General features: G+C 46.7%; 1 pseudogene; it reads left to right on the top strand.

The window, feature by feature from the left end:
• The first annotated feature begins 594 nt into the window (after positions 1 to 594).
• Positions 595 to 25960, top strand: part of LOC118895528 — a 106517-nt pseudogene continuing 81151 nt past the window's right edge.

Below are 25960 nucleotides of genomic sequence, written 5' to 3'. Positions count from 1 at the left end.
TGTTTGCCGTATGTTCCCCTGGATGATGGGCTTTCTTTTTGTCTCCAATGTTCTGAATTTTCTGCACCTTTTTAGTCTCTGTTCTAACCTTTTCTTCCTCTGGTCCTTTCTTCCCTGGACTGTTCCAGATGGTATAGTGTTGGGAAGATCTGTAGTTCAGATCTGTAGGCTCTGGAGCTAGATGGCCTGGGTTCACACGCCAGCTGTATTGTTTCTTTCCTGTGTGGTCTTGGGCCAGTTACTTAACCTCTCTTTGGCCTGGTTTGCTCATCTCTCAAAAGGGAGCAGATAGGGTCGTGTGAAGATAAATGAGATAATCTACAGATAAAGAACAGTGCTGGTACATGGCATGGGCCACCTAAGGGTTAAACCACATAATGTCGCTCTCTCCCTCCACCTTCTGGGCCTCTCAGGGACTCCTCACCTTCAGGATGCTGTTGGCGATGGGTGCCTTGTCCTGCTCTCATCCTCCCTGAACCTGCGTCCCCTGGCTCCGGGTCCAGCACTCAGACTGGACCTTCCCCCATGGGCCTTGGCAATGGTCTGTGGATCTCAGTCAGCCTGAAATGAAGTGTGCAGGGAGGGCTGGCCGGCATGTCCCTGCTCCTGACCTTGGCTCTCCTCAAGGTCATCCCAGGTGAGCTGTGCTTGAAGTCCTTCCCCTCTCCTCATGGGCTGAGTGCCCTGTGGCAGAGGCTGACCTTTCCAGGTAGAGAAACCAGGGGTTCTGCCCAGGGGAGGGATAAAGAGAAAGAAATGCTCACAGGTCCTAAGCTGATGGCAAAATGTCTTGTCCTCCAAGCTCAATGCATTGGGGGAGGGGACGAGTGGGGAAGAGGAAGGGACTCAGGGATGCCATCCTGGTCTGAGGTCCCTGTGGAGCAACTCTTGTGGACAAGAGTTGGGGGCTGCTTCCAGGGCAGAGTTAAACTTAGGGGGAAGGGGAGACATGTATTTGGCTCAATAGCCGGGTGACTATTCTAATAATAGCTAGAGCTGCCCCAAAGGGCTTCGTAAGATACTGAGCTCCCCGTCACTGTCACTGGAGAGGGTAAGTCCAGCCTTCTGTGGGGTCTGTTGTGCTGAAAACACTTGTTAAAAGCTTAGTATGTGCTAAGCCCTGCATTAAGCCCTTTATTATCTCAGTTACTCCTCAACGCAACTTTATAAGGGTAGGTACACTGATCATGTTATATACATAAGGAAATTAAAGCCCAGAGGGTTTATGAGACAGACCCAAGTCAGGAAGGCCAAGGTTCAGTCCTGGCCTGACCACTTCTTATATGTCACTGGGCACGTCACTTTTAGTTCCTCTAATCTCAGTTTCTGCGACTGGAAACCCGTGAACTCTGTAAGTGCCCAGCAAATATGTGCTACTGCTATTTTCAGGTGAACACGGCTGATTTCAGCATCTCCTCTTAGATTAGGTCACTGTGGTCCGGGGTTGAATCAGGCTCCAGTTCCTCTTCTTACCTGCAGTCAAAAGTCTTAGCTGTGCCAAGAACATTTTTTCAAAGAGGGTTCCGCAGGATGTTGGTAGGTATCTGTGAAAAAGATCCCTTAATCAAAGCAGTTTGGGAAACGATGGGTTAAACAAAGCTAAGTAGGTTATTTACTGCAGGACTTCTCAGAGCTTTTATAATGCTAATGCCGGGACTTCCCTGGTGGCACAGTGGTTAAGAATCCGCCTGCCAGTGTAGGGCACAGTGGTTAAGAATCCGCCTGCCAGTGTAGGGCATACGGGTTCAATCCCTGGTCTGGGAAGATCCCACATGCAGCAGAGCAACTAAGCCTGTGCGCCACAACTACTGAGCCTGTGCTCTAGAGCCCGCAAGCCACAACTACTGAAGTCTGCACGCCTAGAGCCCATGCTCTGCAACAAGAGAAGCCACCGCAATGAGAAGCCCACGCACCGCAACGAAGAGTAGCCCCCTCTTGCCGCAACTAGAGAAAGCCCGCGCGCAGCAACGAAGACCCAATGCAGCCAAGAAAAAAAAAAAAAAAAGCTAATGAGTACTGTGACGCTCCTAAAGAAGGCTACGGTATGCAGCACCCCCAAATTTATTTAATCATGTACATCTCTCCATCCTTTTATTTTTGGCATCATTGCTCAGGACTGTTTGCTGACTCTCTAAGCTAATCACTTTTGGGAAAGCTCACACCTCCCTGGCTCTTGATAAGGGGGCAGGGAGAATAATCAAGACAGGAGGCTGTCATGATAGCTAGCACCCAAGTGGAATCACAGAAGCTACAAAGAGAATGACCTTCCCCAACTCCTGGACAGGGGTAGGCATGCAGGTGCAAGATGTGGTTTCTCTGGGTTTATTTAGGCTGGTAGCAACATGGCAGTAGGGGAAATGACAGCGGGCACCGAGCCCACGACTTTGCTGAGCATTTGGGTTTTGTTTATCCTTTATACCACTCAAGCCTGCCCCCTGTGCTTTAATTCTCTATCCTATGTGCAAACGTTGCCCAGTTTGGTTCCTGGATCTCCTTCTCAGTTTACAAGAGCGTCCAGATCATCTAATCTTTTCCTCATTGTCATTTCTGGGTCACCAAGATTCTTAGAGACATGTTGTTCTTGCTGACCAAGATTTTTTTTTTTAACATCTTTATTGGCGTATAATTGCTTTACAATGGTGTGTTAGTTTCTGCTTTATAACAAAGTGAATCAGTTATACATATACATATGTTCCCATATCTCTTCCCTCTTGCAAGATGTTTATTAATTCTACCGATTCAATACAATACATTCCTTGTCTACTAAGGAAACATAATAGATAAAATATACCAAGCTCACATTACCACATGCAGAACCTCTTACAAGGTACGCTTCCCTTTCTTATTATCTAGCCTAATTATTTCTCCCTGTTATAGTACAATACATTTTCCTCCCAATCACTGGTCCATTTGGGAATCATGTCTTGAAGACAGTTAGGGAAAAGGGGGTGGGGGGCTTCGTGGGCTGCATAGTGGAGGGCTCAGTCTCTAGGCTTTAGCTCTGGAAGTGCTGAAGGGCTGCTTGGTCTTTCAGCCCAGGAAGGGTCCAGTCAGCCGGTTCTGACCCTTGTGGCCTCTAGGCCCTTGTGAAAAAGACAAAAGAGTCAACATCAGCTCCAGCGTAGTTTGCTTCCCTCCTAATCGGTGCCAGGCCCCCAGACACCAGGGATGTAATTACTTATGCTGTCGAGAGAAGGGAGTTCTTACTTAAAGTGATTTATCATGGAGGTGACAGAAAATGACAATTGCTCATCACTTAAAACAATGAGCCTGCCAGATGCTGACCGCGCAGGTGCGGGCAGGGGGAGGTGGCAGCATTTCATCTCTGTTGGACTTCTTTGGCGGAGTTAATGAAACATTAGCCCCCCAGGGAGATTTCCCTCCAGGAAGAGACACCCCCTGACATCTATTAGGCTTTTGTCAGGGCTGTGCCACCCACGTGAGCCCTTCTAAAAGGATTTAAAAACACTTATCAAACTTTTACTATATCAGGTGCTGTGCTGAGTGTTTTGTGTACATCATCTCACGACAACTGGTACGAGGTGGGTATTATCTCTCAGGTGCACTGAGAATGCCCAAGAGGCAGAGGTCGCCACAGCTGGGCCACTCCAAAGGGCTGAGAGAGCCAGTTGCCATGGCAACTGGATAGCCATGCCCATGTACCTACTCTAAGGACAGGAGCTGATGACCAGGCTTAAGATTCCAGAGGCAGAAGTGAGCACTGGGGCTCTCTATGGCCCCACATTTGGTCCCCAAATGTCTCCTGACTCATTACCACAATGTAGCAGCTGGGATGTTCTTGTATGTCTTTTCTCACAGCCTTTGTTTTCCTCTGGCTAGTCTCTTGTGCAACAAAAGCCCTCTGCATCACAGCCCTCCTCCACCTCTCTATTCCTAGGTACACGCTTCTCCAATGCCCCCTTCCTCAAGGGGCAACATAGTGCAGTGGTGAATAACATGCAGCTGGAGTTTGACTGCCTGCCTTGTAATCCCAGCTCCTCTTGTTAGCTGTGTGACCTTGAGCAAGTTATCTAACCTCTCTGTGCCTTGGCTTCCACACTTGTAAAATGGAGGTACTAAAAGTATCCACCTTAGAATTATAAACCTTCAAGAAGTTAATGTGTGTAAAATGACTTTAGTGTTAACTAATTTTACTTCATTAATATTTTGAGCAGTCACAGACTGTAAAATGGTGCAGCAGCTATGGAAAATGGTATGGAAGTTCCTCAAAGAATTAAAAATAGAACCATCATGTGATCCAGCAATCCCACTTCTGGGTATATATCCAAAAGAATTGAATTGAGGATCTCAAAGAAATATCTGCACTCTCATATTGATTGCAGCATTAGTCACAATAGTCAAGATGTGGAAACAATCTAAATGTCCATCGATGGATGAATGGATGAAGAAAATGTGGTATATACATACGATGGAATATTATTCAGCCATTAAAAAAAGAAAGAAATTCTGCAACATGCTGCCATATGGATGAACCTGGAGGGCATTATCCTAAGTGAAATAAGCCAGTTACAGGACAAATATTACATGATTCCACTTATGTGAGGTATCTAAAATAGTCGATTTCACAGAAGCAGAGAGTAGAATGGTGGTTGTCAGGGCTGGAGGGGGGGAAAGTGGGGAGTTGCTACTCAGTGGGTATGGAGTGTCATTTCTGCAAGAGGAATCAATTCCAGGGTCTGCTGTACAACATAGTGCCTGTACTTAACAATACTGTATTTTGCACTTAAAATTTTTCTTAAGTGTTTTTATAGTGAAAGCAAAACCAAAAATAAAACCCTAAAAAATTAGAAAACAAAGGGGCATGAGGAAACTTTTGGAGATGTTGGATGCGTTTATTAGGCTGATCGTGGTAGTGCTTTCATGAGCGTATGCATATGCCCAAACTCATCACATTGTATACAATAAATTAACTATGTGCAATTTTTGTATATCAATTATATCTCAGTATAGTTGTTAAAAAGAAATAAAACTCAAAACAACAGGGAAGTATCATTAAAACAAACACACAAACAAATAAATAAACAGTAAAACCACTATTTTGAGCACCCACCATGTGCTGTTGCTGGAGATACAGCAGACACCCTCATGGACATAGCCTCTGCTCTCAATGCACTTAGTCTTCTCCAGAAAGCAGACATTGGTCAGATAATCATAGAAATAATTATGTACCTAAACTCATGACAAATGCTGCAAAGAGGACGTACAGAAGCTAGGAGAGCATATAACAGGGGGATGTGACCTTGTGCGGGAGATCAGGAAGGGTTTCCTGGGGAAGTGATGTTTAAGCTCAGACCTGAAAGACAAGTAAGGGGTCAATAGACAAAGGGAGAAAAGAGGAGAGTGTTCTAAGTACACACACACACACACACACACACACACACACACACACACAAAGTTATGTGCAAAAGTCCTGGGGTGGGAAGAAGCATGCATTTTTGTAGAATCAAAAGGAAGACCAGTGTAGAGAGGGTATAGAATGGGGTGAATGATGTTGGGGGATGTTCCTATTTTCCACACCTGGTGAATCCCAGCCTCCTTCTGCCCCATTTCCTCTCTCCCTCCTCTCAGAGAGGACAAGTGATCATTCTGACTAGTGAGTTTGGGGAAAGGGGCTGAGTGTTCAACCGCCCCCTGTGTCTCCTTTAGGCATCTTCTGCCCCTGTGGGGTGGAGCTCGCGGTCCTACAGCTCCCTGTGGCTGGAGGTGTGAGGCTGTCTTATGCGGAGGGCAGAATCAGGAAGCCCAGTGTTGCCACTTGAACCACAGTCCCCAGTGGAGTCCCCAGCGCTCGAGATAGTACAGCTGCTATTTCACCCTCCATCTGCTGGCCTCCCTAAGTTCTGTATTCAGGCAGAATCAGAAAGCAGTGTCACAAGTCCTCATCAGCCACCCTCCCTTTCTCCATTCTCGGGCCCAGAGCCCATTGTTTCTCAGTTTGGAGGGCTAGCAGATATTTTCAATACAACCTGTTTCTCCTTCATAGATGGAGGGTTGGGAGTGTGGGAGAGGAGTCCGGGAACCTCTTTAAGATTGGGAGGTCCAGAGATTCAATTACACTTTTTTGCTACCAGAAAGTGAACCAATTTTAATGGAATACATCAACAATTTAAATGGCATTGCTGACTTTTCTCTGTGATGAGAAAGTTCAAACTCTCGAGTTTTGCCTCTCTGAGCCCACACAGCTTCTGGGTCTGGCTTCTGGCCCAGAGCATGAGGGTCCCCTCACTCTTTTACCCCCACTCAGATGGCAAACTGCCCAAGCCCTGCCATCCCTTTGCAGCTCATTATGCAAGGGATGTGCCTTCCATCTCGCTTCATCCTCACAAGAACCCTGCAAAGGGAGGTCTGTGGTCCTATTTTATAGATAGGGTGACTGAAGCTCACAGAGAGGAAGTTAACTGGCCCAGGGACACACAATAAAGAGTGGACACTCCAAGATTTGAATCCAAGCCTCTATGATCTCAAAGGCCATGCCACTGTCTGCCGGGAGCCTTATTATTTGTTGTTCAGGGGTTGCTTATTACTAGTCTATGAAAGAAAGATGGGGTAGCTTCAGAAAATAAGAGGCAGAAGCGTCAGGAGCCTCAGGCCAGGAACTAGAGCTGCACTGACCTTCAGGATCCTCTCGTATTTTGCTTCCTTTACTCTCACGGCAGGTGGGCTTTTCCCACTTAGTGGGGAACAGGGCCACTCACAGTCCCAGGTGCCTATCCTGCCAGTTCCAGAACTACTCTCACCTCTCAGCTCAAAGATCCCTTCCTCAGGGAAGCCCTCCCAGATTGCAAGGTTAGGTTGCCGTGTCATTTTCCTCCATTGCACTGATCACAGTTTTAACTTATACACCATGTGGTTATTTGATTAATCTATGACTCTTCCATGAGACTCAAAGCCTCAAGAGGACAGCGCCTGACACATCCCTGGCACTCTACAGACACCCACTGAATAACCTCAGCAGGTGAAGAAGAGGGGGGAAAGGCGTTCCAGGCAGAGGGAATAACACATGCCAAGGCCCAGAGGAGAGAAGGAATCTGAAACTCTAAAAGCAGGCAAGTCAAGGGTCTGGTCAGATTGGGCCAAAGGCAAGGGCAGATGGTTCAGACATCGTCAACCTGGTTGAGGATTGGGGACTTTCTCCCAGGTGCAGTGAGAAAATTTTGCAAGCCAGGGAGTGACGAGGTAGGATCTGTGTTATAGCAAGATTGTTCTGGTTTTAGCAAGTGGTGAGGCTGGAGGCAGGGAGACCATGAAGGAGGCTGTGGCACCATTCCAGGAGAGGGATGAGTGTGGCTTGGAATAGGTTGGTGGCAGTGGTGTTGGTGGGAAATGGACACATTTGGGAGATAGAATGGATGGGACTTGGTGTGGGGCTGAGTTGAGAAAGGGGTGGAGGGAGACACTCGGGTCTGTAGCCCAGGCAGCAAAGGGCTGAGGGTTTGAGCAGGGGTGTGGTGGGTCCAGGCTAATGCTCAGTGGCAGGTGGAGGTCTGGTTCCCTCAGGGCTCTTGACCTCTTACACATCTCAGAGGAGTGCTCTGAGCTGGGCCCCTGATAAGGCTCGAATTCAAGGGCTCAGGAGCTCCACCCTCCACAGCTAGACATCATCCCATTACAGATAGCAGTTCTGGTCCCTCTGTCAGGCCACCTGAAGTCCCACCTGAGTCAGCTACAGGAGCTCAGGCAATCTCTGCTGGGCTGCAGTGCAGAGAAAGGCATCCTCATGTGGAAACCAGAGGGACAGCGCCTTCTCAGTCTGAAATGCCCAGATGAGTCAGGACAGGGTTTAGAAGGTCTGAACCAATCTGGGCTTGTTCATACAATGCCAGATAAGAGCACCAGGGGGCTCCCTTGAGTCTTGAGAAAGATTAGCACAGGCCAAAAAAGGAAGGTGGGTTTCCTTTGTCTTGAGTGGTTTTTAACAGACTCATGGTACTTAATCCCTAGAGGGGATTAAGGAGGCTCTAGCACAGGAGGCTGGGATTGACTGATTGATTGACTGATGATCATTCATCCAACAAATAGCTGTTGAGAGTCTCTACATGAGGCCCTGGAGTGCCATGGGAGTAGGAAGATCTGGACTTGCTACTAATCCACCTGGTAACCTTGGACAAGCCCCTTCTCCTTCCTGGATTGATAATCATAAAAGCTATGCTTTACTGAGTCATTTACATCTTCAAGGTGCTAATCATTTTAATCTCTCATAATGGTCCTTTGAGGTAGGTAAGATAATCCTCATTTTACAGATGAGGAAGCCATGTTTGGAGAGATTTAGTAACTTCCTCAAGGCCACAGGGAAACCAGGGAGAGCTGCAGTTCAAACCCAGTGCTGAAGATTAAGGGTGAATGTGCCATTCTATGTTGCATCTTGGCAGTGGGGCACCATGAAAGGATTTGAAGTAGGAGGACGACATGATTGAATTCTTTATGGAAGATGGAGTGAGTGGGGGAGTGACCAGATAGGAGGAGTGATAGTGGTCCATGCTAGGGATGAGGCCAGAGTGAGGGCAGAGTCCACAGGCCTGGAGAAGGGGGTGTGATATGAACTACATTTGCAAGGGCAAATCCTTGGAATGTGGGGTCTGAGTGCACAGTGGGGTAGAGAATTCTGAGGATGTCAGTTATGTGTTGACAAGATGGTGGAGCCATTTGCAGAGACAAGGAAGGTTGAGGAAGAACAGGTTTTAGGGGAACATGGACCTCTGCAACCTAAAGGTGCCCAGCCAAGCTGTCCCAAGCAGTGATGCCTGGTCTTCTTCGGTGTGAAATCCTATCTTTCTTTAATAGGTTTCCAGGTAGGGGCCATATGTCTCTGTTTAGCTTTTAAGAATCATTTGAAATTGTGTATGACAGTATACACGTGTGTGTGTGTTTATTTATTAGCTTTTAACCTTGGCAACTTGTGCTTCTTAAGTACTAATTACCTCTCGGACTCTGACAATTCTGCTTTCTTAAAACAGCCTCAGCAGACTCCTCCTGTCCGTGAAAGGCCAAGCATGTGGTTGTCTCTGTGCAGAAGGCCTCTGGATAGTGCTGGTCCTGGAGTGATTAGCCAGGAAGGCTGAGGCTCCTGGAGCAGACAAGGTGACTCAGGGCTGGCAGCCACAGCATCTCCACGGTGGAATCCTGGTCTCCAGGCAGAAGATTCTGCAGCAAGCTGCTGGCTGAGCTTCTTCCTGTCCCCTCCCGCCTAATGAGAAGAGACAGGCCAACCACAGTGTCTGCTGGATGGGGGATGGGGTGGGGTGGGGAGTGCAGGGTTGTCCATGTGGAGCAGGCAGATCCTACCCTGGGCAGGCTGACAGCCCCACTGGTCTCTTAGCACTGGAGGGGAAATTACCTTCCTCCTGTGGGAACATAGCACACTGCACAGTCACCAAGCTCCCTACTCCTGGAACCAACTCTGCTGAGTTCAGAGCTGAGCCTTCCCCCAAGACAGAGCACTGATAGTTGAGGAGCAAGAGTGGGGACTTCAAGAGATGTGAGAGGTCAGGGCTTGTCCTTCAAGGGAGAGGGTACAGGTAGCAGATATATGTAAGACATGATAAGAGCCACTCAACATTCTCATATACCCCAACACTGTATGCAGTGTGGTGTAGATTAGTGGTTAAAATATGTATAGGGGAGGAAAATAATCCCCCCTACTCTTTTGAATGCTTGGCTGAGACTCCTGGAATAAAAGAGATTAATAAGAGAAAAATAAACAGAAGTTTATTAACCTGTATACTCATGTCTACATGGGAGAGACCCAGAGAAAAACGAGTAACTCCAGGAGGTGGCTTAGAACTCAAGCCTAAATGCCATCTTCAGCTAAAGGCAAAAGAAAGAAAGGTATGGGGGAGGCCAGTTCTGGGGTGGTGACCAGGAAAAGCACAGTAAAGACGAGTAAAGTTTGTTATGCAGATTTAAGTTGGTGCCTTCTTCACTGGTAGGAGTCTAAAGTTGTCTCCATGAAGTAACCTTTGTTCTTCCTGGTCCAGAGCAGAGGAGGGACACATTTGTAAATTTACATCCTGCTTTTAGGCAAATAGGGGAGGGCAGAGAGCTTTTCTTGTATCTGCCTCTTCTCAATTGCCTTCAGTTCAAAATAATCCTTATGTCAAAGCAGCATTCTCTGGGGTGGCATATTCTGTTTGGAGATGTCTGTTTGGAACCTCTGTCTGAAATCTGGCGAACCTTGGTTCAAATTTCACTTCTCGTAGGCAAGTTACTCAACACCTATGAATTTCAGTTTATGTAAAATGGGGATAATAACAGAGCTGACCTCCCAGAATGGTAGCAATGACTTGATGAGATTGTATTCATTTGCAGGGGCTGCCATAATAAAGTACCACAAACTGGATGGCTTAAACAACAGAACTTTATTGTCTTGTAGTTCTGGAGGCTAGAAGTCTGAATCAAGGTGTCAGCAGAGTTGGTTCCTTCTGAGGGCTGTGAGGGAGAATCTGTTCCTTTCCTCTCTCCAGGCCTCTTGTAGATGGCCATCTTCACGTTCATGTGGCATTCTCCCGTTATGTGTATCTGTCTCCAAATTACCCCTTTTTATAAGGACATCAGTCATATGGATTAGGGCCCACCCTAAAGACCTCATTTCAACATGATTACTTCCATAAAGACCCTATCTCCAGATAAGGTCATGTTCTGAAGTACTTGGGGTTAGGGCTTCAATTTATGAATTTTAGGGGAGGCACAAAATTTAACTCATAACTGAGATATTGCAATCAAGACACTTAAGTATGGAGTTAGATAGTACAGACTAAGCATGCTGTAAATCATCATCGTTGTCACCACCACAATCCCTAGCCTCTATCCCCCCATCTCATGCTCTGTTTTAGCCGCAATATCCTGCCTGTTCCCCAATGCTTCCTACCCTATTCATTCCCACCCTAACTTCTATCTCCTCTCCTTCCTTACTTGAGGATTCAATCGCCATCCTCAACACAGAAAGGATCAGTGATAAATGGCGTGAAAGGTTGAGATCATCGGGTGTGTGGACCACAGGTCCAGGCTGCTGGTTCCTGGCTGATAAGTGAAGCCTGCCTCCCTCATCTTTGATGGTCTTCACTCTGGGACTTGCTCACTTCAGCCTCTAAAAGAGGATGTGGATAAGGGTTAAGAACGTGGACCCTAAAGCCAGTTACCTCCCAGCTCAAGGACTGGCAAACTACAGCCTATGGGCCATATGTGGCCCACTGCCTGATTTTGTAAATAAAGTTTTATTGGGACACAGCCACACCCTTTCATTTACATATTGTCTATGACTGCTTTTGCTTTACAAATGCAGAGTTGCATACTTGCAACAGAGACTATATGGCCTGCAAAGCTGAAAATACTATCTGTCTTGTTATGCAAAAAGGCAAATATTTTAACCTCTTGTGCCTCACTTTGCAATTTATTAATTGGAAGTGGTAATGATACCTTCCTCCTGGTACCTTCCTCCTATTACAATGGAGTTGTTATGATTATTTAATGATCTGATACATACCATGCTGCATTGGCTATGAGTATTATTATTACATGAGTATTAGTATTATTATTATACAAAAGTGTAGCCAGATTCCACGGACTCAGAGCCCTGTGCTCTCAGCTAGGGGTGTAATCAGGGCCCAAGGCCCAAGCACACAGCCTTGATGGAGGACCTCAGCTTCTCTAAACCCATAGCATCTTCCGGCCTGAGAAGATCTTCTCTGGCTCCTTCTGGCTTGCATAGATAGGCCTGTGGTGTCTCTCTAGTTTTTATTTCCAGGCTGCCCTAGACCTGGAATCTCACACCTGCCCCTGTCTATGCCATCTCATTTGACTATTTATTGAGAACCTACTATGTGTGCAGAAACTCTTGAGCTGGGCATTCCCATGTCTAGAGATAAATATGACATCATCCCTGCCTTCAGATTTATCACCCTCCTTCCACTCCTTATATAACAGGGCTCCTGGTAGATCGGACCTTACAATTTCTGAAGCAGAAAAACTTATTTTAAAAATAATGCACAGTGTCTGTCTTTTAGGGTGGAGACTGTCGCTTTGTTCTTGGCAAAACCTCTTGAGTGGGCCCTTGTGGTTATGTAAATGAGAAGCAAGTGCTCTCCCTGCTTCTTGGAGAAGACCTAAATGTGATGTTAGGTGTACTGCTTAGTAATGTAAATCAGAAGGGTATCTTAGCAGAACCATTCCTCTGCAAATTATGTTCCCTTTAGAGAAATGTTTCCTTTCTAATTCTGAATCCAGACTGCCCCGTGCCTGTAAATTTTTGCATTTGTACCAAGATGGTGAAGTTTTTCTTAGTGCCCTTGTTGGAAGGGAAGGTGGAACTGGGAAAGTGGAGAGCACGGAAGGGCTGTGTAGCCTGGACTTCTGGGCACTGCCAGGGAAAGAGTGGGGAAAGGGCTGGACTGGCCTCAGCCAGCACAGCCTGGCTCTCCCGGACACCCAGACTTTGGGAAATGTGCCGTGGGATTCTCGCAGGGTTGTCTTGTTGGGGACCTGCTGCCAGACCTCACCCCTGTGGGTGGGTAGGGGTCCCCATTGTCTACCATTTGGGGATAGGATTTGAGGACTTGGGATGCAGATCTGTGCTTGGAGAGGAAGGGCTGGCCAGCAGTCAAGCAGGGAACCAGTCCCGCAAGAGGTTTTGAGGTCACGTTTGGACCTGGATGTTCCAAGCGTGGCCACTACTAGGAGTAGCTCTAACTTGTGCCTTATGCTGTCCTTCCTTTTCTTTAGTCCCAAATCTTCAGTAAAGTCCTGCTAAAGTTCTAGCTTGTTTGCAGCAGTAACATAGGTAATCGGTGTTAGCAAATTGGGGGGAGGAGATGACCCAGGTTCAGAAGAGCAGTCAATTCCTGAGCAAGGGCATCAGAGATGGCCATCTGGTGGCATCAGGCAAGGTCGGCTGGGCTCAGCAGCCTCTTGACCTCACTGGAGGCCGTGGCAACAGCTTGTTCTGGAACACCCTGGGCTGTACCTTGGGAGACTCTTGGGAGGAGCTGGAGGACAGGTTGAGGGGTTCATTTCCAGCAGTGAGGGGAATGTTCTCCCAGATCAGGCAGAAACAGCAGTCTGTCACTCTTCATTTCTTTGCCTGCTAAACCAAACCACTTGGTAATGATCTGTACTTCCTTTTGCCTTGGAATATTTCACTGTCACCTTTCCCCTGGTTGACAGGCTGGATCTAAATACATTTAATATCTGTTTGGCCTATTGATGTTAGACCTGACAGAGAGCAATTGTGATAAATAAAACCACCTGTGACAGACTGTCTAGAGCAACCAAACCCTTCAGCACATGTGAACAGGCGCTCAAGGTCAGGTGCCAAGAGTTCACAAGGTGGAGGGAGGAGGGGACCTCTCAGGACAACCATCCCTGGGGTAAAGGCCCAGGGTGATTGTCATGTTGGTGAGAGGGGGTTGAAAATGAAGGTGGCTGTGCAAGTTGCAATGGGAGAGGGTAGCTTTCTCTTTCTTACTGAAGCATCTTCTGAATGTCCACTTTTTGAGCTTGGCACGTAACACCTATTTTCTAGTTCCCATCATTCAGTAAAATCTCCAGGGCTTCCATGAGCTAAACGCCCTGACTGTGTCTGCTGTTCCTGGTACCAGATCATTCTCTGTGGGGGAAATGGGATCTGGGCAGGAACTAGCTCTGTGTAGCAAGGCAGTAGATTAGAAGCAAGTTGTCTCTGAGAGGACCTACATGAGAAATAATCACAGAGGAAAGGGTGAGAAGAAACTCTAAGGAGAAAAACATTTAGTGCATGAACCAAGCACTTCGCACACTTTTGGGGCCCTGAAGGTACCATGTCCTTTGCAGAGGGATTGCATGGAAGAAGCAGCACTTTATTTGGAAAATTCACATCAACAGCCTGCTTTCAAAAATCAAGGCAGCAGATACAGGAGAAGTGGAGTCATCATGGGAAGGGGATTAAAGAAAGAAAAAGTAGGTAAAGGGGCAGTGAAAGGCGGAGGCAGCAAGCCCTGCCCCTTGGAGCTGGATTGCTTGTGATTTCAGGAGAAGGAAGCTGACCAGAGCCCAAGGAGAGATTGACAGGTCTCCTCTGCCCCCAGAGCAGAGGAGAGATGTTCTGGACTGCCGCGAGGCTGATGTCCTTTTTCTTGAAATAACGCAGACAAAGACAGAACCTATGACTTTTCCTTTGAATAGGAATTGAGTTTTCCAGGGGAGGACATTTAATAAGTTTCACTCAGGAAGTCTCTGTTACCAATAAAGACTTAACAAAGTTAATTAGACTAAACAGCAATTATCGTGTCTCCTCATTGTTCAATTACCTGCTGAACTGGTGTTTCCTGATTAATTTTCTGATTAAAATGTATTAAACTAAAAAAACCAGCAAACAGGCCTTGGCAGGTTCCCAAAGAAGGAGGGAAGCTGCAGCTGGCTGTGCAGGGCAGTGGGCATTGGGACCACTGAGGTTGGATTCCACCTTCCCAGGTAGGGGCCCAGGGCAGGTGAGAGGGCGAAGGAAGGGGAGGTGGCGTCCTGCCTGCCTGCATTCCCACAGACACAACTATCAGTGTCATCACTCAGGGTCTTCCCTTCCCCAAACCTGGGCTTCCTCCTGGATGGGAATGGCGTCTTGGCAAATGACACCTACCTGTAGGTGCCCTGCAGAAACCTAGGAGTGACCCTCCGTCTCCCTTGCCCCCTCCTTAGCCTGCTCGGGATGTATTATAATCATTTCCTTATAAATGTCCTTAATTGCCTTCCTAGCAAAACCTCCATCCTGGCAAGAGCCCCATCCTGGCTAACTCCACTCATTGGTTCTCCATGAACTGGCACCTCTGAGCATTGCTATAGAAACCCTATAACCCTGCTGACCGGTCTCGCTCTGAATTCATGACCTCAGACCTCAGATGGGCACTCGACACTGCCCAGCAATGCCACAACACTGCCTCCCTGTGTTCCCTTTCCCATTCGGAGACATCAGTCTCTCTCTGCTCAAACCCCCAACCCTCCCCCACTTCCTCACTGTCAGCTCACGACCTCGCCTTATACTTCACTGAGACACAGAAACAATCAGACAAGAACTCCTGTGCCTTCCCATCACTAAATTGACATACCTCCTCCTATTACAATGGAAGACGTGTCCCTACCCTTAACAGAGGCTGACCCCTCCACGTGGCCCTGGATCCCGTTCTTTCTCACCTTCTCAAGGACTTCGTTCCTGTAAATATCCTCTCTCTTTCCTGCATCATCAGTTTCTCCCCTCTCAACTGGATCATTCCCATTAGCATACAAAATGCTGTAGTACCTCTTATCTTAAAAAAAAAAACAGAAAAAAGAAAAACTCCCTTCAAACAGCACATAGTTATATATATATATATATATATAGTTATTCTTTTGAATGTCGGATGCACTTCACAATCATAAAAAATAAAACAAAAGTTCCTTCCCCTGATCCCACGTCCCATCCCTGTGATGCCCATTTTCCTACCATCCTTTACAGCAAAGTTTCTCAGAGGAGTTGTTTGGATTCATTGTCTTAACGCCCACATCCCCTGTTCTCTCCTCCACATACTTGAACTTGGCTTCTGTCCTCCCTAGGTCACTGAAATTGCTCTTATTGCAGCCAACAACCCACACGTTGCCCAATCCAATGGCTCTTTCTCTTTCTCCTCTTACCCAAGCTCTCAGCAGCATAACCACTATCACCCGTTTCTCCCTGAAATGCTGGCCTGGTTCTTCTCCTGCCTCGCTATCTGCTCCTTCTCAGTCTGCCTTGCTCTCCCCTCCTCAACTCCACGTTGAAACCCTAGGGATTCTGCACCATCTTTTTCTCCTCTTTCTCTCCTCTTTCTATGCTCTCTTTAGGTGATCTCATAAGACTTGGCTTCAATACCATGGCTTTAGATACTTTCTCTAAGCTGAATGACTCACACATTCTTATCTCCAGCCTAAATCTCTCGCTTGAGCTCCAGTGTGAATGTCCAACTTGGAATTCCACATTTCTGCTTGGTTATCTAATAGATATTTCTAATTGAATCCATGCCAAAGTGAACTGCTTATCTCCCTCCACACCTAAACACACCCCCCCCCACCCCCAGTTTCTTCACATCTCAGTAAATGCCCCCATTGCTTGCACAATTACTCAAGCTGAAAACGTGGCATCTTTCTTGAGTCTGTTCCTCCTCTCCTACTCACATCTAACCAGCAAGTGTTACCTCCAAACCATATCTTTATTCTGGCCACTCCCCTCCATCTCCACTGCTACCATTCCAGGCCTAGTCATGTCTGTTCTTGCCTGGACCGATGTCTCCTAACATTGGCCTTTACTCTGATTCCTATAGAGCCCCGTCCCCATAGAGCACTGTATCAGTTATCTACTGCTGTGTAACAAGTCATCCCTAACTTTAGTGGCATAAAACAATAATCATTTTATTTGCTCACAATTCTGTGGGTCAGCAGTTTGGGCCAGGCTCAGCCGGGTGGTTTTTCTGCTGGTCTGACCCAGGGCCACTCATTCCACTGCAGTCAGCTGACAGATCAGCTGGGGCTGGTTGGAGTAGGGACAGTCAGCTAGGGCATCTTTTCTCTACTCTCTGTGGTCTCATCCTCCAGTAGGCTAGCCTGGGTTTCTTCACATGGTAGGGTGATTTGTGCCTGAGTCTTAATTTATAAAGATGACTGGGTGATGATATGGAGAAGTCAGTGCCATTGAAAGAATAATTTAAAGTTACAGTTTCATTAGAAGTGAGAGGCACAGCACTCCATGCAGGGCCACAGGGAGAAGCACCAGTGTCATTCAGGAGGCAGAAAGGAATGCAGGGCCATCAGCCACAGCCTTTATTAGAATTTCTGTGGGAAGCAAGGCCGGCCTGGGCAAACAGCTTAGGATTGGCTGGTTTGAATAATTCTAGCAGGCTTTGAGGCATAGGAGCTGTCTTTACTTGTCTGGTAGCAGGTCCTGGTTGATTTAGGGCAAGGGAAATATTGGCCTGGTATGAGAGTTAGATAAAGGAGGTGGTTGGGGTTATGGACTTGGGACTGGTTCATTTATAAATGAAAATTGGGCTCACTGACAAGTTTACTGTTGTTTACTGTCTAGAAACTAGCCAGCCCTGGGAGGGCAGTCACTCCCCAGCCAGCAAGGTCCTCTAAAGATGCCTAGACATCATAAAATATAGAAAATAATAAATACGATTAGTACACAGGGTGGCAAGATGGTAAGGGTGGAAGGAAACTGTACAGTTTCTTTTGAGGTTTAGCTTTGGACTTCCCAAACATTTCACTGCATTGATCAAAGTAAGTCATAAGGCCAGCTCAGGTTCAAGGAGGATGGGGAAACAGGCTTCTCCTGTTGGTGGGGGAGTGGCAAATCACACAGCAAAGGGATGTGTATACAGGGATTGGAGGAAATTGGAGCCATATTTTGGAACATTTTACAGGCAGCCAGAATGATGTTTTAAAAGTAGGAATCAGAGGGCTTCCCTGGTGGCGCAGTGGTTGAGAATCTGCCTGCCAATGCAGGGGACACGGGTTCGAGCCCTGGTCTGGGAAGATCCCACATGCCGTGGAGCAACTAGGCCCGTGAGCCACAACTACTGAGCCTGCGCGTCTGGAGCCTGTGCTCCGCAACAAGAGAGGCCGCGATAGTGAGAGGCCCGCGCACCGCGATGAAGAGTGGCCCCCGCTTGCCACAACTAGAGAAAGCCCTCGCACAGAAATGAAGACCCAACACAGCCAAAAATAAATAAATAAATAAATTAAAAAAAAAAAAGTTTAAAAGTAGGAATCAGAGAATATCGCTCTCCTATGTAAAACACTCTAATGGCTTCCTTCCTGCTGCTACTGAAATAAAAACACATGGCCCTGCAGGCCCTCCATGATCTGGTCCCTGCTGGCCTCTTTAGTTTTATCCATCACCCCTAGCCTTGGTTCACTGTGCTCTGGTCACACTGGCCTTTTCTCTACTTCTTGGATGCTCTTAGCTCATTCCAGCCTCAGGATCTTTCCCTCTAGAATGCTAATCTATAGAACTTAGCCATTTTGGCTCCTTCATCCATTTTTTAGGTTTCAGCTCAAGAATGGCAGCCCAGAAATCCATTTCTTAACCTGTTAACCAAAATCATCTTTCCCTACCTCCACCATGAAAGTCTCTCTCTAATGCATGGGTCCTGTATTATTTTTCTTAATTATAATGGCTAATACTTACATAGTGCTTACTAGGGGCCAGGCCAGTTTGAAGTCCTTTATGTATATCAGCTCATTGCATCCTCACAACCATCCTGTGAGGTAGATACTATTAACAGCTTCATTTTGCAGATGAGGAAACTGAGGCACAGAAAAATTCACTTGTTCAAGCTCACACATCTTTTTTTTTTTTAAGTCTTTATTGAATTTGTTACAATATTGCTTCTGTTTTATGTTTTGATTTTTTGGCATGGCTGTGAGGCATGTGAGATCTTAGCTCCCCGACCAGGGATCGAACCTGCAACCCCTGCATTAGAAGGTGAAGTCTTAACCACTGGACTGCCAGGGAAGTCCCTAAGCTCACACATCTTTAATCACGTTTGTTTTTGTTTGCTTCTTTATTTTATTATTCTTTTTTCACCCCACCATAAGTTTTACGGGGATAAGACTTTGGCTCCCTTGTTCATCGCTAAATTCCCAGTGTCTAGAATGGTGCCTACTACAGAGTAGGTGTTCCATAAATATTTGTTGAATAAATGAATAAGCCTTCCAGTCCAGTTTTTTGCCAAATCCGTCTATAATATTTCATAAACATTTCTTAATTTTGGCCACATTTCTCTATTTCCACCACATAAGTAAAGATAATCTCTCATCTGGTCCCTTGTACCAGACTATGTGGACTCAGTCTCACTTCCTCCAACCCACAGCAGAGTGAGCAAGCTGAAATAAAAAGCGAGGCAACATTCTTCTGCTTAAAAACCTCTCATAGCCTCTGATTAGCATCACAACAAACTGCATCCTACTTAGAATGGCCTACATGGGCTTTCCTGGTCAGGCTCCTCTGCTTCTCTCCCAGAACTCCTAGCACCAAGTTCTCCACTGCTTCCCAGACTTGCAGACTTCTTCCCACACACATGTCCTTGTGTGGGGTGCCTTTCTTCTCTTTCTCCATGCAGACTCCTATTCATCTTTTGAAACCCAATTTAAATGATCCTTGTTTATATTCACAGGCACATAGTTTGTAACTCACTTCTCCATACCACAGATACTCATCCATCCATCCATCCATCCAGCCAGCCAGCCAGCAAACATTTACTGAAAACAACCTATAGATGCTCAGTCTACGGTTTAGAGAAGCACAGTAATTTTTTTTTTTAATACTTAACCATCTGCATGTTTGTTTCTTCCTTTGCATTGAAAGCCTCATTTGCTTTTATATCCCTAATGCCTAGCTTAATAAATGTTTGCTGAATAAATGAAGATAATTATGAAACAAACCAGCACAGACTATTGAGGGACAATTGGAGCAGACTTAATCCAGTGTGGGAGGATCAGGGAAGGCTTCTTGGGAGAGGTGATGTCTGAGCTGAGCTTTATTTTTTTCTTGCCTTTCTCCCTCAGATTGTGAGCTTCCTAAGGGCAAGGATCTTGTACCATTCATGTTTTTATCTGGGCCAGCATGTAACACAGTGCACATATTAATTAACTCAATACATTTTTTTTCAATTTTTCTTATCATGGGAAAATACACATAACATAAAATTTACCATCTTAACCATTTTTAAGTGTACAGTTCAGTAGTATTAGGTACATTCATATTGTTGTGTGACTATCACCACCATCCATCTTCAGAACTCTTTTTAATATTGCAAAACAAGAAATAATTTTTGAATGAATGAATGAATATTCTTTTTCATGCTCCCTATTCCTTCATGCCTATCCCATACCCAGTATTTGCAGTAACTCAATAATTCAATTTACCCATAACACCTCTTGTCTAGAGTAAGACCTAGCCACACTCTGCAAAACCAGACAACATGACTTAGAAATCTACCAGGAAAGATCAGATTCACACTAGAACCACCTGCACTTTGCCTTTGAACTCTTCATAATTCAGGATGTCTCCTACCCCCAGACCTGGGAGGGCTTCATCTTATCAACTCTGCCACTGAGTTGGAATTCTAAATTGGTCCCTGGCATCTGAGCCCAAGTGTTCTAATTGTAATGGGAAGGCTGATTAGTTGCATGCTCACCTCCTTCCCCTGCTTCCTTCCTCCCTGTGTTAACTGTGTAGGCATCTGTCTCCCCTGCCAGATTACATGCTCCTTTGAGGCCAGAGACCATACCTTGGGCATGTTTGTATTCCCCACGGTGCCTGCCACTTCACAGGCAGACATCAACAAAGGGTTGTTAAATAAATAAATAAATAAATAAATAACCCACTCTGAATGATTTATCCTAATTAACTCCTTGGAAATAGTTCCCTCAGGATGGATTCAATATGTGGCTTCTCACATCTTCTAAAAGGCTTACCCTTTATCCGCACCAAATTATGGTCATTCCAGGTTCTGTATCATTGGTCTCCATAAACTACCCATGCAGGTCTCTCCAACCCCAACTGTAATAACCAGCTGGACTCTGCAAGCCAAGAGCCCTCCTGGGCTCCCAGCTGGATGCCTGGGCAGGAGTTTTGGCCTCATTGACTCCCAGAAGTGATACTGCATTGTGACTGAGATAGGATAGTGTGATGGTCGCAGGCTAGGAACTCAGGACAACCTGAGGGTGTTCTGTGCACAGGAAGGCTTTCTTACCAGGGGCCTTGGCTGTAAACCCAGTGTGATGCATGAGTCAGCAGCCTTGGCTGTGAGGGACCACCTCTGCCTTAGCTATGTGGGCAGCAATGACCTAAACGTTTTGTCTGCTTCATTTTCTTCCGCCCAAAGCTTGGACCCCCGTCTCAGCTCCTATGATTTCAGTGGGAGGACAGATTAGTCCAAAGCTTCAGGGTCAGCGAGTGGAACCAGAAGTTCCTTGGTGCTTACAGCTGAGCACCAAGTTACCTTGGTGCTTAGAGCTGAGCTCGCCTAGATCACCCAAGGCTTTTTCCCCTGGGACGTTTCCTTTGCACCCCTCTTACCTACTCTCATAGGAGAAGAGAGAACATCCATAAAATGACCACACCCATGTTTGCACAACCCCTTTAAAGCCCCATTCAGTGGGACTGTGGTGGCCCTGAATTTGAACTCTGCTGAGCGACACCCCTCCTCCAGGAGGTGGGGAATCAGGTGGATGGGAAGGTACAGGTTCTTTGATCTCTCCCTAGATCCCAGTATCTTCCTTCTCACCACCTCCAGGCCCTGGGCCCAATTCAGTTCTGAGGAAGGGGACTCGAAGGAACTCTAATTTAGGGTTCAGTGTCTCAAGGACTCAGTCCAATCTTGGAGAGAAGCCTTCTGCTTAATCCTCAAACCAAAGCCCTCCTTTGTACCCCTGGTATCTGGGGCTTAATTGGCTCCTCCCTCCTCACCTTATGTTCTTGCCTTGTACCCCAGTCCTACTAACACTGAGGTCTTACCTGGTTCAGACCATCTTTGTGGGTATGGGATTCTGTCTCTGAGTCCTGGTCTCTGGGACCTTAATCTTCCTTACTCCCTGCCAGGTTCTTTGCATTGGCCTGTTCCACTCACCTTTGAAGCACTTATTTTTGCCTAAATCCTTTTGCAGCTGAACTTGCTTGGAAAACTGTTTATCTGTTGATTACTTGTTAGCCCTTCTCTGGATCCTGGGGCACCCCTGGCATGGGTTGACTTATTTCAATCAGCTTCAGCTGGGCTCAACTTCTGGCCCTGGCCACATTCTAGCTGATATGCTGGGTCTTCAGGCACCAGCCTCTCCTGGTTCCACTCAAACCCCTGCTCCCTTGTTTCCAGCTCCCTGCTGATCGATCTTGCATGAAGACTAACTAGGTCTAGACAGAACTGCTTGAATACTGATCTTTGCTATACCGTTTAGTGTCACCCAGATGGCAGCTTAAAATAATGAAAAGCTTTAGTTTTTTTCCAGCATTATTGATTTACCATCAGTCATTAGTCCCCAAAGAGAAAATATTTGAGTGGATGCAGATTAAATCATAATAGGAGAGAATAGTAATGGCCCCATGTTCAATGGAATAAAATATGATTACACTCTGTTATTTCAAATTTATGTTTAAATAACCTAATTGAGTTTTTAGATGACCTGGATATATCTACTCCTGCTATGGTAGTTTTGGAGGCAAACAGGTTTTCTTTGCTGAGGACTGGTTTGCTGAGTATAAGTAAGGTTTAAGAAATGATTATTTTGTTTATTTGTGCATCCATTCATTCATTCATTTATTAATTATACATGCATGTGTTTATGCATTTGTTCACTCTACCAAACACCCCTAGAGTGCCCAGCACGTCCCAGACACTGGGCTAGTTGTTGGTGATTCGGAGGTAGGTCAACAGTGGTGCCAATCTCAAGGAGCAACTGTTCCAGAAGAAGAGGCAGATTATTACAATGCAACACGTGTGGTAAGCAGCCTCTCCAATGGCCCTCCGTGGTCCCTGCCTCCTGTGTTCATACCCTTGTGTACTCCCTTCTCCTGTGTGCGGGCTGGACCTAGTGACTCATTTTTAACAAATACAGGAAAAGGGATGGAATGTTACTTTTGTGACCAGGTTACAGAAAGGCTCTGGCTTTCGTCTTGGGCTGCCCTCCTCCCTCTCTCCACCTCTTTCTCTGAGGGAGGCCTGCTCTATGGATAGGCTCATGTGGAAGGAACTGATATCTCTGGCCAATAGCTGGTGAGGACCTGAGGCCTGTCAACAGCCACAGGAATGAGCTTGGAAATGGATCTTCTGAGGTCTACCAACAGCCATGTGAGTGGACTTGGAGGTGCCTCCTACCCCTCTTGACGGCAGCATCCCGAGGCACTTAGCCAGATGCACCGAGCTAAGCCACACCCAGGTTCCTGATGCATAGACACTGTGAGATAATGAATGTTGTTTGCTGTTTTAAGCCACTAAGTTGTGGGGTAATTTGTTATGCAGCGATAGGTAACTAATACAACATGATGCTTTGCTCAAGAGATAAAGCATGTATTGTAGGAGTACTGAGGTAGGAGTGATTAAATCTGCATGGAGAAGTTGGGCAAGGTTCCCCTGTGATTGGGATGGTGCTCTAGTTAGAGATGGGTACAGATAATTTGTGGTGGTTCATCTTCCCCATCTCCTTTCTTTTATCACCACTGCACAATCTCCCAGCTCCTCCCCGAGAGTTCTTCTCGCCTTGCGAAGTAACCCAGTCATGTCATTCCGTAGATCCGGATTAACGCACTATTGGTAATGGACTAAGAGAGATGCTTCTCTTCCCACACCTCTTTCAGCCGCAGCGGGCTGGCCTTGTCCTGGCTATCGCAACTGGATCCCAATCCTGGCTGCTTCTCCCCTAAAATGGGCCTCAGACATTTCATCTTTCATTTACGAAGTCTCTGCTCAGCACAGCTCGGCACATCTCCCTGTGCCCTCCTCAATAAATGACACAAAAGTAAAGGAGACACATGGCTCTTTGAAAAAGCTTCTGGATCCAAACTTTTTAATGAAGACAGAATATAAAGGGCCTGTCTTATCTCTCCGATGCGACTCCCATGTGCTGTAATCAAGCAGAATTAATTAAAAGCAATCAAGTGGTGAGTTGGCATGGGGGCCTGCGGCACCAGCCTTTCATCTTAGCCATATGATGCTGTCCCCAAGGGGGCGGGGCTGCAGGCAGCAGAGTGGGGTAGGCCCAGTGCTGGGAGGGAAAACCAGCTCACCCAACAAGCTTGCATTGCTGGAGCATGACCAGTGCTGATGGAGCAAGTTGGATCCGACTCAGAGAAGCATTTCTGCATTGTTCTGGGTGAAGAGTCTAGACTAGTTTCTCAGCCTCTCAGGCTATGGACATTTGGGGTTGGATACTTCTTTGTGGTGGGGGGCTGTGCTGTGTATTGTAGGGTGAGATATCCATTAGATGCCACTAGCACCTCCCTAGCTATGAAGATCAAGAATATCTCCAGACGTTACCAAAAGTCTCCTGGGGTGGGGTGGGGAGAGCAAAATTTCCCCCAGTTGAGACCCACTGGGCCAGACTAGAGTTCCCTTCAATAAAGGTGCATTGTGCCAGCTGGACAAGGATACCTTTCAGTCACTGTGGACCCTGGGGCACTAGGGTAGCTAAATGATGACAAAGACTCTCTGGCCTGCAGTCACTTGGGAAATACTGTTATCCAGGTGGAGTCCAAGAGCCAGTTGCATGGAGGCAGGCAACACGAAGCCTTGAGTCTAAAGAGGGATGATCCCCCTTAAGACTGACATAAGATGCAGGAAACCCCTCCCACAGGCAATATTTTATAGTCATTGCCAAGAATTGCACACTCTCCCTAATGTCAGTCATCTTCTGATACTGTGATATTTCCCAATACACAGCAGTGGATAGGAGTGGTGGGGTCGTGGTGGTGGAACATCAGGGGACTTTCATGCCCAATTTGGTGATGTTGGTTTTCACTGGTCCCCCTTCTGTCTCTTTGCTTACAAACATCTCATGAGATCTTGGGATTTTTTGCACCTGTCACACCTGAAGGATATGAGCTTTGTTAGACTTTTTCCACACCAAGGGTATGACCTGGACAGTCCCTTCTTGGTCCAGCAATAGTAAATTAAGTGAATGAAATCATATATAAGAACCAGGAGGGAAGAGGAAAGCACACTAAGGTACCAAGGGAGTGCAAGCTTTCACCCAGTGGTCCCGTTTATTAGATAAAGAAAGACAGAGAGTTGAAACACGGCTTAATGCAGGATGGCAGGGGCTGCAGCATGGCCTGGTTGTAAAGAACAAAGGAGGAGGAGTTTTCGCTCAAGCTTGTTTGGTGCTGCTTCAGTGGAGTCTATTATAGCTTCCCCCTTCTCATCGATTATCTGTCTTCTTAAGCCTCCCCATCAGACTGGATACTTGCAGGATGGGGAGGTGTAAGACCATCTTTCCTGGATAGGGACAGAAGGAATGGGTGACTTTGAAAGTGGTGGGAGACTGTTTTTAGAACCTCCATCTTGTGCCGGGCACCGTGTTCATACTTCACATGCTCTAATGGCCCTGAGAAGGGGCTGTCATTACCCTCTTTTATGGCAAAGGAAATGGAAGCAACGAGGCAGTGGCTGAGCTGGGATTCAAATCCAGTCTGCTGACTCCCAAGTTTATGGTTTTTCCCCTCTATCAGCTCCTTCCCTTATGCTCATAAGATAGGCTAAAGGATGTGGGGTCTCAGAGCTTTTAGGACAAGGGCTGATGATGGGCAGGTGGTGGCACGGGATCCCAAATCCACAGGAAGCAGGGACAGGCTCAAGCTTTAGGCTCTGGCCGACTTCTGGTCATTTCCAGGGTTCCGTGGGGGTCAGGGTTTCAGTGCAAAACTGGGGTGCATTTTAAAGAACAATTTGGCTGACACCTTTGCCCTTCCTGGCACTTCCCTGGGTCATACTGCCATACCTCATCTGTGACTTATATTTCCAGAAAGATCCTTGTCTTAGTCCATTTGGGCTGCTTTAACAAACTACCACAGGACCTCCCTGGTGGCAGTGATTAAGAATATGCCTGCTAATGCAGGGGACATGGGTTCGAGCCCTGGTCCGGGAAGATACCACATGCCGCAGAGCAACTAAGCCCATGCGCCACAACTACTGAACCTGCGCTCTAGAGCCCACCAGCCACAACTACTGAAGCCTGCATGCCTAGAGCCCGTGCTCCGCAACAAGAGAAGCCACCACAATGAGAAGCCCATGCACTGCAACAAAGAGTAGCCCCTGCGCACAGCAGCGAAGACCCAACACAGCCAAAATAACCAAACCAAACCAAACCAAACCAAAACAAAGAAACTACCATAGACTGCGTGGCTTATAAACAACAGAAATTTATTTCTCACAGTTCTGGAGGCTGGGAAGTCCGAGATTAAAGTGCCAACAGA

The sequence above is a fragment of the Balaenoptera musculus genome, chromosome 1 (assembly GCF_009873245.2).
Source record: "Balaenoptera musculus isolate JJ_BM4_2016_0621 chromosome 1, mBalMus1.pri.v3, whole genome shotgun sequence".
NCBI classification, from domain to species: domain Eukaryota; kingdom Metazoa; phylum Chordata; class Mammalia; order Artiodactyla; family Balaenopteridae; genus Balaenoptera; species Balaenoptera musculus.
Note: the sequence above shows the minus strand (reverse complement) of the source record. Positions and strands in the feature narration are given on the sequence as shown.